General features: G+C 43.6%; 1 protein-coding gene across 22 annotated transcripts in view; it reads right to left on the reverse strand.

Moving 5' to 3' along the window:
• EPB41L2 (erythrocyte membrane protein band 4.1 like 2) overlaps window positions 1-15,877 on the reverse strand; it is a 1,020,488-nt gene that overhangs the window by 539,684 nt on the left and 464,927 nt on the right. The gene's annotated exons all lie outside the window — the stretch shown is intronic.

Raw genomic sequence — 15,877 nt, forward strand, 5'->3', positions numbered from 1 at the left:
GCTCCACATGAGTTTTCGTCGTGGAAGAAAAATATTGAAATCCATAAACTGGAAACATAACATATGGAGAATGCAGAAAAGGAAGCTGCGTATAATATTTCTAGAATGCTATCACTGGTTTATAATGACATGATAAAACACAATATGGTTACAACATAGTAATCCTGAGACTACACTATGGGAATATAACACATGGGTACCATTAATGATTTATTTTAATCCAGTGGCTCCCAAACTGTAGGTTGCGACTCACTGGTTGGTCACAAGCTGATTTTTGGTGGGCTAATAAAGCCCAAGCAATAAATAAAGATGCTTTTAAATTCTGTATTTATCTGGTCACATTTGTTATACTTCAAAGACAGATGTCAAATATCAGGCTATGTCTTCTGACACATGGCTGCCTTTTTCAATCAATCAATAGCACGTTTATTACTCCACTAAAAATTAACACATTTGTTAACACCATACAATTATATTACCTAAACTGCTCAGTTTAAACTATTTTTCTTTACCTCCCAAATCCTGTTAGTTTAACATTTGTACTTATCCACAGCGCTTATCTAAAAGTTTGTGTTTCACTGTGAGTAAACACCATCCATTTGCACATCTGGCATTGAAACATCGCATGTTAAATGTCAATTTCAATGCTTCACTACGATTAGGCACCCCGTTCTTCATTAAAAATGGCTTTAAAGTCCATTGTGTTTCCATCAAAAAATATAAACAATCCTATAAAATATAAGATTTTGAGCATTTCATCTTGAACCCACAATTACAAACCCCTCCATTCTCCGTTAATGGACAGATGTCTCTGAACTATATAAATAGGTTAAAATCAATCCTTTATATAAACATTTCCTGTCTCATTTCATAGTTGCTCAGGGAAGCAAGATACAGGAATGAACATAAATTTTACCATGCATTCCACAAATGGATATTCGATTTCTTGGTCATCATATTTCTAAGGTCTCTCTCTTTTTTGAGTTTTGTGCCCATTATTGAATGCAATTTGCTTTTAGGGCGATTCTGTTATATTGGGAGAGTCACAGCCAAAACGTCTCTTGATATTTAAAATATCTCTTCTTAAACTGACAGCCTTTTTTAATTCACTTTTTGCAATCTCACCTCTACAGTACGGTTCCACGTTCTCATCCCCAGGCTCGAAGAGCCTGTTCTAAAATTTCAAAGCTGCCCTCTCAAAGATACTGAATCATGATGTAAGCCCAGCCTCCAATATTACTGCTTGGAACATGGCCAACCTTGGTAAATTTAAGATAAGTTTCAAGCGCTGCCTTTCCATAATTACCCAATTCTGCACTTCACTGTGGTAGAAAATGTCATCTCCACTTGTTCTGAACCAGCACCTTAAAACTTGTAAATACCAGGGCCACATACAGACCCCGTATGTCCTTCTAAACTTACATAATCCTCTATATAATCCTCTAACAGTAGGGATGGTGTTTACCATTTCACTATGATTTTTCAAACTTAAGTTGGAGGAAAAAAAGCATACTAAGGTATCTGTATGTGTCTAGAACCTCAACTGTTGTTGTATCTAGGTACCACTTATAATTATTCTTCAGTCTCCTCTGGAGACCCACCTGGGTCCTATCCATAATTACCAAGTCATTGGCATAAAGTAGACAGGTTACATGCTCCCCCCATCTCTCGGAAGAAGGGCCTTGTCCCTTGTAAGGCCTCCGGTAGATCTCTTAAATAAAATGCAAACCGAGTAAAGGCCAGCACACAGCCTGGCTGAAATCCATTTCTTATTTTGACCTTCTCTGTCATACTATCATCTTTTTCTATTGCATTCTTGCACAATTCCCTGTATGAAGTTCGCTCAAGACCCATAGTAACCCTTTTGAGGTTTTTAGCTCTTCTAATTTGTTACAAGGGATTTCCTAGTTTAGTAGGTCAAATGCTGCCCTAAACTCAACAAAGAAACAATGCAAATCCCCTTTGCTATCAATAACCTTCTTTGCAGTAGACCACAAGCTAAAACTGTGACCCATAGCGGAATGCGCTTTTTCAAATCCTCCCTGCTCTAATAGGTTTAAAGCATTCTCATTGACCCATTCCTTACGCTCCCTCAAAACTACTGCTCCAAACACTTTTAGCCCAACATCCATCAGACTGATTAACCTATAATTTTTCAGATCTGAGATTGACCGTTATTTGTGAATGGGTTTAATTATTGAGTCCTTCCAGCTTCCTGGCATTACTCCGGTTAATGTTACTGCACTAAAAAGCCAACAAAAAACCTTACTCCACCAGTTAATATTAATCTTTATCACGATAGTTGAAAGATTGTCAGTCCCAGCTGTTTTCGTGAAGTAAAGACCTTTTATTATTTTCTTTATGGAATTTACTGTCATTTTTAAGGGCGAGTGCAAAGTGCTTCGTCCCCTGTAGTAATCTCTCTTTGGGCTTCAAACCACACCCATGTCACGTCAGTCACTTTCATTGGTTCGTGGGCTTGCCTTTTTAAAATCCGCTTGCTTTCATTTGTGAAAGGCATACATATGTCATGCCTTTTCCGGTGTTTAGCCCACATACACAGCACCAGTAAACTACTAAACTACTGAAAACATTTAAGAAAGGCTTGATGTTTATCAGAATGCTTTCCGCACTACTTTATCTGTTTATTTTCACACAGCGCGATCGCGCTGGGGTTAACATAGCACAATCGCGCTCAGTTTTACGTTTTCAATTTCAGCACGATCGCGCTGCATTTTACATAGTGCGATAGCGCTGTTTTTCTTTCTTTTAATTTGTGTGGCAAGAAAAGTCCAGTAAGGAGTTTACAACGCTAATAGCTCTAACTCAAGCAAATGTGAGGCCTGTGGAATCCCTAACATACCTAAATGCATTTAAAGCTTCAAGATGTTCTTTCAATGCTTGTTCTACCACTAGGCATACAACTTTATGAGGGGTTGTCCTCCCATCCCCCGATGCACCAGTTGCCAGAATTTCTTTATATCTTTAAGTAATACTGCTTGTTGCATTTCTTCCCAATCTGAGTTACAATATTTCAGTTATTTTTACCATACTGTGTTTTTGTACATCTGCTGCAATCAACGTTTCGATCTCTCAATTTCGCCTGCCTTCCATCTTCACATCAGTCTACTAAGGGTCCTTATATTACTTTTTTGACCTTTTTAAAATGACAAATTTTCGTACTCTTTTACTGGTCCCTTACAGATATTACTTTGTTCTATTTTTATAAAATGTATAATTTCTTTCATTAATTTCGTTACTAAACCACCACTTCTGAGATCATTAAATTTGTTTTCTCAACCACACGTTTTATCTGAAGACTTGCCAGCAATTCTTACTCTTTCTTCTCTAGTCGAGTTGGGATTCTTCTAGGGCAACTAACAACAGTTGTTATGTTATCCCAGTCTCTCAGGATCTCTGGCTTTAGGTTAGCGCACCAATAATTGCTCTGCTATATCATAAGCACTTCAACTTCAACCAGCTTTTTAAACACGGTGACTGGTGTTTACATCTACTCTCACTTTGCAGTCAGGGAAAGAAAAGTAATGTGAATTATGTAAATCTTGCTGGGGTACAGGTGCATGAAAGGAAAGGCTATAGCATGTCATATTTGTGTAACACACAAAATGTAAATATCTGTAGTTAGGAATGCAAAAGTGAGGCACTTTTTTGTAATTCATTAGTGTGATAAAATCAAAGATCAAAACAAATCAAGACACTTTACTTGGTGGTGCACAAATGATAAATATTCACTTAAACCTAAATTCCACACATTATTATTTGGGTACAATGTGGAGTTTTAGGTAAAACTGTTGGTCTGGGAAAATTTAGGGGGCACTACAATGACAAATTTGGTGTTTGTAAATGACAGTGCACTACCACACCATTCGTTAGTTAAATCACCCACCTCTTGTACATTAAAGCTAGGTGGGTCACAAAATTCTGTTTTTCTAAAAAATGGGTCGTGGTCCTAGAAGGTTTGGGAAACACTGATTTAACATGAGGCCATTCTTGTTTCTTCAAACTCTCTAATTTACGAGAATAATGTAAATCCAGTAAACACAAGTTGCAGTAATAACTTCAGTACATTGCAGTGTATTAACCCCTTTTTCAAGTGCCTCATGTGTCTTAACTTCCACAAAAGTGACTACATGATTTTGACTTAATATTTATGTCAATGTGTTTGTGCAATTACAATTTAACCTCAAAGGTTGTTCATCTCCGTCTAGAATGCACACTTAAGCTCAATAGATGTTTGTAATAAAGGAAAGATGACGACAGGCAAAAAAACACAGGAATTACTCAGTGGGTTATTATTACTTACTGTACATCCTCTATCCTAATTCTAATGCCTGCCACTGCTTTTAGGCATATATTTCATGGGGTCTGGGATACTGGGCCATTACCATGCCACTAGAGATTTAGCCAAAAGATTGACGTATGGATACCTAACATGAGGTTTTGGCAGAATGGCTGACTTGTAGATAACCAAATGAGGAACTTGGCAATACCCTGCCCTTAACCGTTGGAAAATATTTGTTTTCGGAAGGCTAAACGACTCAGACCGAACTGCTCTCTGAACGTAGGATATTCCACAGTGGGCTACAGAAGAACATGGGTCTCTTATTTCCTACAAAATGGTCAACAGCAAAAACATTCCACTAAGAGAGAAAGAAAACCTTGGGGTCTTCCAGCTAAAACATGACAGCAGTCAGTGATAAATTGAAGCTAACAAAGTGTCTTCTCTTCCTCTATGAAGAATTCAGAAAATATTTTTCTTTGAATAATATTCAATTCACATGCCATAAAAAACAATTACCAAATAATGTTATTCATGTCATTAAGTACAGATTCAATATTTACTTTGCGTATCTTCACACAGCAGCCCATTTCAGATTGTACAAAAGCAAGCACTCAAAAGGCACCACCAGGCATGAGCTCTACAGAGAACTTATCTCCTTCTAGTGTAAAAGCAGCCCTGGAATTCTATTCATTGCCAGAACCCTACTTATTAGACGTCCTTTCCATCTGGGGCATTACCAGCCAGGAAAAGTTTATGCTTCCCTCAAAAACATACTCGAATTTCGAAGTAAAGACCCATGTCCTTAGCAAAAGGGGAGATAAATGCACAACAGCATTGCAAAAGGAATTTTTATTTGATAGCCATGTCATTCATAGTACTTAATGGTGTGTGTATATATACACACACCATGAAATGCTTTCATTCCTAACATTCATTACGTGTACTGAAATTTGGCTTCTGCCTTTTTCCATTTACCAAGTGTATACCTGAATCAAAAGTTATAATCCTCCATAGTATTAAAAAAAGGAAAAACAAATAAATCCAAAAGCATATGACGATACATAAGGCTACATGCCAATTTTTCGAGATTGAAGTGTCAACCAAAATAATATCAATGTGGAGTAACTTTTAGCACATCCATGAACATCCTTAATGAAGCACCATTTCACAATAATGCAAACTGAAAGGGACAAAACCATGTGTTGGTTTTCACAAATGATTGATTTCCTTAGATTCTCTAAAATGAAGAAATCATCATATATGCTCAGAGATATAAACCAGCAAGATAACAAAGTGAGTTCAAAAAGTTCACAAGGAAATATTGTACCAGAAAGAATGTTTCATTGTCAAAAAAAATCAATGCTTAAGGAGATGTGAAAATGAAGTGGATTGACCACAAGATGCAACAAGTTATCTCTTACTTGAAGGAAGCATTATGTCTTATTAAAAAAAGCAATATGTGAGACATCCACATCACAAATGAAAACACTGTATTAGAAATCTAACATACTTCCAACAGCGCTTAAACAAGCAACACAGACAGAAACATCACGCTCCGCCATCTTCAAACCAATGAATAATGGAGTTGTTAAGATTAGAAGAGACAAGTAAGCAATCAGCAAAGCTCCCCTGCCATGCCCAACACTAAATCCAATGCCCACAGATCACACTATAAGAAATAAGAATTGCATATAACTAAATCAGTACTTAATCTGATTTAATCAGAGGATCCTATTGCTTTCGTTATCCACTGTGCAATTTCACACCAAGGATGTTACATTTAACTATCATAACAATCTTGGAGACAGACAGAACAAAAAACCTATAACATACATACCATCATAGGATATCCCAGGCTATGAAAAAAATATCTGAATTATTTATGGAGTAGAGGTGGGCGCGCCACAGAAGGCTTGAGCCAGAGACCTGGTTTTGGCTCAGCTTAAGGTCCTCTGTGACTCTCAAGCCCAAAATGAGCCGAGCTTCCATGTGGCTTCTGTCTGCCAGCACACTCTGACCTCATACTCTTAGAATTAAAAATAAAGCATAAACCTTTGACTTTAAAAAGGAGAGAGAAAGATAGCAATCCAGTGACTAAATTGCAGAATGTGAAAAAGGAAAACCTGAAATAAATCCTGGCTTTCCTGTTTGATTTAATTCTGAGATCCCATGCAAATGTTTTTTTCACTGATTCTCTTTATTTCTTCATTTTCACACAGGTGTCCATCTTCAGATACATGTGGAGGGCCTGCAATGCGCAAAAAACTTGTTTGATTTAGTAAAATAGAATGCTGCTACATGTACAAGACAAATCTAGGCCACATATAGGATACAGATGAAAAGTGACCTGCCTCTTAGTTTACAAATGGCATTGTCATTAGGGCAGAGACAGGAAAGTTTCTAAGTTCACGTTTTAAAATTACCACGTCCATACATGTTAAACAAATACACTTTTTTGATTTAAAAAATATATATTTTCCATATTGATGCACGACATATGCTGCATGATTTACATTGAAACTATTGTCAGGACAAAGCTACAAGGCCATTAGAAAGGCAGACTGCACAACATAAATTCTATTATCAAAACACAATTCAGAAAGACAGATTGTGCCCTGAGGGAAAAACCAATACAAAATATCCAACAGAGACTGTAGCCTGCTCAACAATCTTGATGTCCCATAGAACAAATGCCATACTCCATGTTTCCAGTTTCACATCTCTAGATAAGATTAATAACACTTCTTAGCTAAAAAGAGTATATTCAGTCAGTAAATCTTTTTTGATAATTTATAAAGTACATCAATACCACAATAAATAACAACCTATTCAAACACAGAAGATCTTAAGCATTCACCCTTTGTCAATATATCCATAGTACACAATGTGAAAGCATATATAAATGCAAAAATGCATATCCTCTCTACACTGTGATAAAACAATAACCAAATATGGAAGTCGCAGGACAATTTGAAATCATACAAATACAAACAAAATGAGAATAATCAACCTGCTCATGTAAAAGAATTTAAATAACCAAACTATTAGGTTAACAGTTGGCTGGGGGGGCGTGGCCATGATGGCGCCGGGAGCGGTCGTGTGACGAGAGCTCCGCACATGGGCCACATTAATCCTGAAAATTGATCCATCCCAGAGCACACTGACATCGCATCGCACCACCAGGGAAATCGATGACACGATGCACATCAATGTATCGGCACAGATCACGCTGAATACTGCTGGTGGCGCAGCTCGGCCCTGACAAGGACTGGAGGAGGAGCGCAGGCCACAACGAGACGCTGAACAGAGACGGCGCTGGGCGGTGCCCGAGGCGTAGACGGCAGCAGTGAGAAATCGGAGGTACCTGTGGGCCGGGATCGGCATCAGCGGGGGCCCGGCGCGGGGGGAGGTCCGGGCTTGGGCTGTCGGGCCCGGAGGAGGTACGGGGGCTGGGCGCGGTGTCGACGTCTCGTCGCGGGCGCCCCCTGGGCTAGGATCGGCAGGGGGAGGCGCAGCCTTGGATGACCTCTGGCCCCGTTCTGGGCGCGGGCAGCATGGGCTTCGGAGCCCGCGTGCGCTGCGCGCAATACGAATCCGCTGGCTCGGCTCTGAGGGCCCCGGAGGAGGTGGTCCCTCCCGTAACCATGGCACAATTGAAGCGGGGAAGCAGACGCGCTCCATTCCACCAACTACTGAACAAATAGCGCACGTTGTGGCACTTACTTTTAATCGCACAAATCAAAGAACCTCCATAGCGCGTACTGAGCCGCCCTATCGCCCCCGGGGACAAGTAAGGAGATGCGACCTCCGGTAACTCGAGGGCACTGGCCGCAGAGAGCTTGAACCTCGTGTAACGCAAGAGCAATTGAACAACAGATGAGTAATTGGCTATGGACTTACATGCTGTTTGAAGGCAATTTAGCACAGGAGGCTGCGCGACGTATACAAGCATAATATCTGTCAACCACGTACATTCCCAATCAGTCAAGCGCAAACATGGTCAAACCAAAACCTCCAAGGGGCCACTCCGAGACCAGATCAGATACCCTACTCTCAGTAATGGGCTCGGACCCACACGCCAGCGCCCTACGAAAGGTAACGGAAACTCTAGCCGCACATTCCATACAATTTGACAAGTTACTGCAAGCGGTGCTGGAAACTAAAACGTCTCTGGAGGGAAAAATAGACGCAGAAGTGGCGGAAGTAAATATCCTTCGCACAGAACACTGCAAGCTGGCGGACAAGGTATCCACAGCCGAGTCGGCCCTTGAAAAGGCACAACCCAACATCACGGACATGAAAGCCCAACTCCGGCGCCTGGAGACTGAAATAAGACTGCTACACAGGCGGGCGGAAGACACAGAAGGACGCTCACGCCGCAATAACGTCAGATTCCTGGGATTCCCGGAACGCATGGAACTACCCCAAGCAGAAATATTCTTGGAACGCTGGCTGAAAGAGAACGTGCTAACACAAGATGACTTGCCTCTGATGTCGGTGGAGAGAGCTCCCCGGGTCCCGGGGGCCCCCCCCCCCCCCGAGACCCTTGATAGCGAGATTCTTAAACTATCGGGACAGAGATCGGGTCTTGAGTGGCTTCCGGACGATGGGCCCTATAGACATAGGACACGCACAAATCACAGCCTACCCAGACTACACCGCCAAGGTGCAGAGGAAACGCAGTACATTCATCAAAGCCAAGCAGGTACTGCGAAACAATAACATTACATACTCCCTCATGTTTCCGGCAAGGCTACGCGTGGTGGACGGAGACAGAACGCACATCTTCCCGACCTCTGAAGATGCGTGGACTTGGATTCATGCCAAGGGGCTAACAGATCCCAATGAGGAGGCAGCGGAGAAAACGGAATGGCTGACCCAGCGCTCTTGTAGGAAGAAGAGATCGAATACAGGGACGACGACACGACCGACCAAGACACAAACAGCCGTCGAACAAGCCCAAGCACTAAAGGATGCTACTGCTTTCACGACCATACGATCATGGCATAGCACTGAAACTAGTGCCACAGACTCAGAATCTACACGAAACCAGCAGAGTCCCTCCACATCTCCACTGACTCACGGCCCAATGTTCACGCCACGATCGGCTGACGAACTCTGAAATGTCACGTGGGAACCGGGACTCCCTGATATTCTCGCACAATCGTGACGCAAACTACAGCCAGAGACGCCTCTGACACACTAAGACACCATTTAGCCGGACCCTCACAGCTCTTGCAACTCACTCAAACTCACCAGCAATGGCAGGAGGCACGCAAAGAATGACGTGCCAATTATCCTACAGAATATGCACGAAAAAGACTTTGGGTGATGCAATACCAAAACTCGCAAGGGATGAAATACTCCACGTATGGGCCAAGACCAAACAGGCCTCAGACCACACGGCCGCGAAGCCCCCCAACCCAGACGGGCTACCGAATGGACCTAGTTCAGACTATCGTTAATGTCGGCACCAGTTGTGCCTTGTTTTCTACAGTCACCTTAGTTGATATTAGTTTTGTAATTTTTGTTTGTTTGCCACAAAATGCACCAAATTCTTCATGCTCGTGGGTTGGGTGGGGGCCAGGGGTGGGGGGCAGGGGACGCGGGGCGGCGCGGCACGCGGGGTGGGCCACTTCACACCACAACTTGAAAACAGAATGGCGTCCTACAACATAATGACGTGGAACGTTAGAGGATTGGCTAATACCGTTAAGTCTCACAGTGTACATACTTACGTCAAACGCCACAATATAGACATAGCCATACTCCAAGAGACCCACATGACAGCACAAGAACTGGGCAACATCGGCAGGAGTTGGTCGGGCTCCATACACGGCACCAAAACATCCACATATGCGAAAGGGGTACTAATCTGGATCGCCCCTGGAGTCCCCTACTCGGTTCAAAGCACACACATAGACACAGAAGGCAGGTATGTTTATTTAATGGGCGAACTGGACGGCACACAGCTAGCTCTAGTGGGTTTATATGCCCGAACGTGGGACAAGGAGAATTCCTCCGGACCACATCTGCACATATGTCCCATGACCCATCAATACCCATTATTTGGGGCGGTGATTTTAACAGCGTATCGGACACGTCCTTAGATAGATCACACCCCCCACTAGATGGTGCTCATAGTGCGAGATTGTCGCAGATACTGCGGTCCTGGATATCGGAGTGGGGATTGCGCGATATATGGAGAGACCTTCACCCCACAAGTAGGGAATACTCCTTTTACTCTCCGGTACATCGACTCCACACACGCATCGACATGCTCCTCTGCTTGGACATGATTAGACACTCAATACACAACGCTTCCTACGCGGCCAAAACCTTATCGGACCACTGCCCCCTCATCGCCACAATGAGATGGGGTAGACAACATACATGCATTCCCTCATGGCGCCTGCAACCTATCTTATTACAAGACCCCCCTTCCGCGAAAAGCTAGCTGATACTATAGCGTCTTATTTCATAACAAATAACAAGACGGCCACCACACGAGCGGTCGAATGGGACGGGCACAAGATAGTGATGAGGGGGATGTGCATAACGATGGCGGTGGGTGTCCGGCATACTTTAACCCTAGAGCTACGCGACATCAAAAGGAAACTACGAGACGCGGAGTGCGAAGCCGCCGCGAGCGCTGACGCTTGCACAGATACAATAGCTCTCAAAAAACAATAGGGCGATACCGAAGCCCGCCTAACAAAGTTCGATTACCGCCATTACATAGCTTGACTCCACTCCGAGGGCGACCGATCCAGTAGAATGCTGGCTTGGTTAACGAAAGGCGAGCAACAGCACACTCCTATTACCGCTATCCGCCTAACTACGGGCGCTACAGTAAATACACAATCAGAAATCAACAACGCTTTCAGGCAATATTACAGTACCTTAGACGAGGCTGGACCCCTCCCGCCACCAACACAGTTGGGTGACTTCCTCCGAATGTCCCAACTGACCGGCCTGACGCTGGAACACCAACGGGACCTGGACAAACCCATAGAAAAGGACGAGATCTTACAAGCACTGAAACAGCTAGCTCGTAACAAGGCCCCAGGAGGAGACGGACTACCAATCGAGTACTAACAGACTTTCTCGACACAGACGATCACGCCATATCTGACAATGTTACAAGAGGCATATGACCTGGGAACCCTCTCGGACTCATAGCGCGAGGCAATAATCGTAGTCCTACATAAGAAAGGTCGGGATCCCTTAGATGTCCGCTCCTACCGCCCCTTGTCGTTATTGAACACTGATTGCAAGCTCTTGGGGAAGGTGTTGGCAAATCGCCTTCTCCCGCTAATGCCCACCCTGATACACCTGGATCAGTCCGGTTTTATACCCGAACGAAGCACCTTCAACAACATCAGAAACCTCCTGCGCTTAACAGCCGAGACCCAGGGCACAGATCAATCACACACAGCGGTCTCACTAGACATCGAGAAAGCGTTCGACACGCTAGGATGGCCCTACTTGATGGGCACTCTAAATGCAATCGGATTCGGAGCGCCATTTATGCGCTGGACATCAATATTATATGCCAACCCAAAAGCACGTGTCAAGACCGGCGCCATTATCTCGGAGTGGTTCGCGATAGGAAGAGGAACCCGTCAGGGTTGCCCCCTGTCCCCTGTCACCACTCCTGTTTGCCCTAGCAATAGAACCCCTCACAGCTAGACTACGCACTGAAGCCACACGCTGGGGTATTCCTGATGGTGCGGAGCACCGCATCATATCCCTCTATGCAGATGATGCGTTAATATATCTCCGCAACTCTCCCGAATCCCTCCCAGACCTACTACAACTGCTGAACTCTTTCGGAGAATTATCCGGATTACGCGTGAACTGGGCTAAATCATGCCTGTTCCCTATGCAACCACTCCCAGTCACACATGGCGATGTATCACCCGCACACGGCTTGCAGTGGAATTGCACTACCTTTAAATATCTAGGAGTGCATATATACCATGGCGAATCAGATATTAAGGAAGGAAATCTCGACCGAGCGCTAAGGTCAATAAGGGGCTCACTGCCCTTCTGGCGCTCGTTACCACTCTCGCCCATGGGCAGGGTGGCTATAGCTAAAATGATCATCGTCCCCCGGCTGTTATATTACTTCGCTGCCCTACCACTAGTGCTCCCAAAAACCTTCTTCACACAGCTGACCAGATTACTATCTGAATTGATATGGGGCGGCGGACGCCGGCAAGTGGCCTTGACTAAAATCTATCTTCCTCTCGAGAAGGGTGGAATGGGAGCACCACAATTCGAACTTTACTATGAAGCAGCACAAATACACTGGATCATGCTTTGGCTGCTGGACCCTATGAGCCCGGAGAGCCGCATGGTAAAGGCACACTTAGGACGCACTGACGTGCTGAGATGGCTCATAGGACGCGAGCCCCCCTCGCAACACTGCGACATTCTGATGAGGATGGCCGCTCACGTCTGGCGCCGTTACGTGGCTTTAGGCGCCCGTATATCGCCTTATTAGCCTAAGATCCCATTATTAGCTATGCCAGGAGTGGACACATTAAAATGCCACCAGGGTCTAACATCTTGGACCGCCAAAGGAATACAGACCATAGGGGAACTGTTCGCTACGGGCCGACTATTATCATACGAAGCCCTAACGGACACGTATAAACTCGGGCCAGGAGAGTTCATAACACATGGGGCACTACAATGTCTAATACGTAACACATGGGGGACTGGCACCAATGAACCACAAATATCACCTATCCTACACGGACTGCTATCAGGCGCCGGCAATCAAGCAGATATCTCCTGGTTATACAACACACTACAAAACTGCCCAGAAGAAGCACAAATACAAGCCAAGACTAGATGGGAGTCGGCCCTACATACACCTTTCACAGCACAAACATGGTCAGTGGCCCTTGCGACCACAAGGGAGATATCGCGCAATGCCCGCTTCAGGTATACCCAACTTAATTATTTACACCAGAGTACCTGACCCGCGCCCAGATAAAACGAATGTACCAGCAAGCCAACTCTGATTGCCCGAGATGTGGCCACTCAGACGCAGATTTCTATCACATGACATGGGACTGCCCGCCGCTGCTCCACGAATGGCAAGTCATTACGAGACAGACTGACGCATTCGTTGGGATACCCCTTATCCCTACCCCCGAGTCTTGCCTACTAGGAATACGCCAAAAGCATAGCAAAGATAAACAAAAACACAGATGTACAGACCTCGCGTTCATCATATTTAAACGGCTCATTGCAACACAATGGAAATCTCCCAGTGTTCCGAACACACATAGATGGGCCACTGATTTGTTACACTGGGCTACAGCGGAAGCACGAGTACTACACACACTGCGTGACTCGGGAGTGATAATCAAGGGAATAGACATCTGGGATTCCTTCATAAATAAGCTGAAGGAGAAAGACGACACCAGGCCCCAATGAACTCTAAGCATAATGCCTAACTAGTTAGATGAACTCACTATCCCCTAGTGATACCGGAACCACTAAATTAGCGCACGGACCTACTAGAGGGCAGCACACACGATACTGACCAGGGCTACAAAACTAATGCAGAGCAGGATGTAGGGGTGCTCCCCTCCCCCTCTGCACCCACTCCTGCCTGGGTGTCGCACTCTAGGATGCACCTGTCTCGTTCCCCCCCCCCCCCACCCTCCTCTCCCCTGCCGGCGCCTGCAGTACTCATGCCGAGACCCCACTGAGCAATTTTTCACTGATCCTTTACAGTATTTCGGTATTCTTTGTTCTCTTTTTCCCTCTTTTCCTTTTTCTTCTTTTCTTTCTCCCCTTCTGTATCGGCAATCTTCACATTTGTCAATTTATATCTAATCCCTCAATGTGGAACAAAGTGTTCTCTCATACATAATGTGGTCAATATTAAGCTGTTTCTCTCAGGTGATGTAACCTGAAATGCTGATTTGATTGCCTATTGTAATTATTATTTATTTTTGATAATCACAATAAATAAATAGAATTTTTTTAAAAAAAGGTTAACAGTTGGCTGCTTTGAGGAAGAGGCACAGATATATGGAGGACAGGGTTAGGGAACAGATTAATACTGGTCTACATCTCTCAATTTCTAAGTTTTATTGGAAATGGACAATAAAAATGTATGCATAAAAGGACAATAAAATTAGCAAAAAAATAAAAAGTAAACCGATGAGAATTCATCACATGGACAACAGCATATAGATGTCATGTCATAATGACACAGTGGGAAACTTAATTGCCACCTTATATCGCCCAGTCTGAACCTAGTCAGAAGTGAGCGTTCCCATAAATGTTTAGCAAGCTCAAGATGAGGATCTAGTCCAAGAGAAGTTTGTTATCATAGGGTATTGTTGATTAAAGGGTTTTAGAAGCTCTAAATCATGCCCCTCGCAATGCCTAGCAAATATAAAGGGCTCTGTTAGCTCTCCCTTGTCGCTGGGCTTTTAACTCAGAGGGCATGAGGAAAACTGAGGGTCTATCTAGTTTCTCTGGAGAAATCCCAATGCAACGGAACTAGAAAATAATAAGACCATAATCACAGGAGATACAATTGCCCTTTATTTCTCATTATTATTAATATTATTTATTATTATCTATATTGTTCATTACACCAGCTAGTAATCCACAGAAGGGAGCAAGTTTAATATGGTCCTCTACACAATCTTAATGAATAACATCATATGAACTACACATAGGAAGATTGACAACCTACTGTATTTGTCTTCACTTCTAGGCTACTTAAGTTACTGTACTGACATATTTCCACCCCATAGATCAGAATTGGAATACATTTCATTTGATACATTTCCAATGCTTTTTTAGCTATGTCTGAAGCCAGACTCAATAAAAAGCCCACTAACTGCAACAAAATGTTGTTTTCAAGAAGAAAGTCAAAGACCTCAAGAGCTAATGGAGTCAAAAATCACCCCCAAGTAAAGAAAGTGGTGAATCGTTTCAATGGGCTTGTCTTCAACTGTGAAACATGACCTCACATTTTTGGGGCCCACACCATAGTTAATGTTGTTGAAAACTGATTTTTAGATTCAATTGTCAAAAGAGTCAATAAGCTCCTTTAGGTCATTCTGATTTTCGGACATTAATATTGCTCTAGTGGTGTAGAGTAGGACAGGTACTCGCTTGTTCTTAATAACAAGCAAGTCCTGCCTCTTCTCCAACAAGACTAGGTCAAGACCACTGTTGTATAATATAAACACAATTGGTGCTAGGATGTACCCCTGATGCACCCCACACACCAGCGCAAACTAATGGGTGCATTCCTTCTCTCCCCCAAAGCACACTGAAGCAGAGAGGTCAAAGTGTAGGCATGTAGAAAGTCCAGTAAAAATCCCTCTAGACCCATTTTGGACAAAACACCCCACAGCTTAGACCTGCTAATAGTGCCAAACGTACATGAAAGGTCCATCAAAGCCAAATGTTGTGGGCTTCGTTTAGTGACTGTCTAGTAAATGATCAGGAAATGCACATTGAGGCATTACCCTAGAGTCACCAAGCCAGTCCTAAAACCATATAGGTCACAAATATGTTTTTAGGATC

The sequence above is a fragment of the Pleurodeles waltl genome, chromosome 5, assembly GCF_031143425.1.
Source record: "Pleurodeles waltl isolate 20211129_DDA chromosome 5, aPleWal1.hap1.20221129, whole genome shotgun sequence".
Classification (NCBI taxonomy): Eukaryota; Metazoa; Chordata; class Amphibia; order Caudata; family Salamandridae; genus Pleurodeles; species Pleurodeles waltl.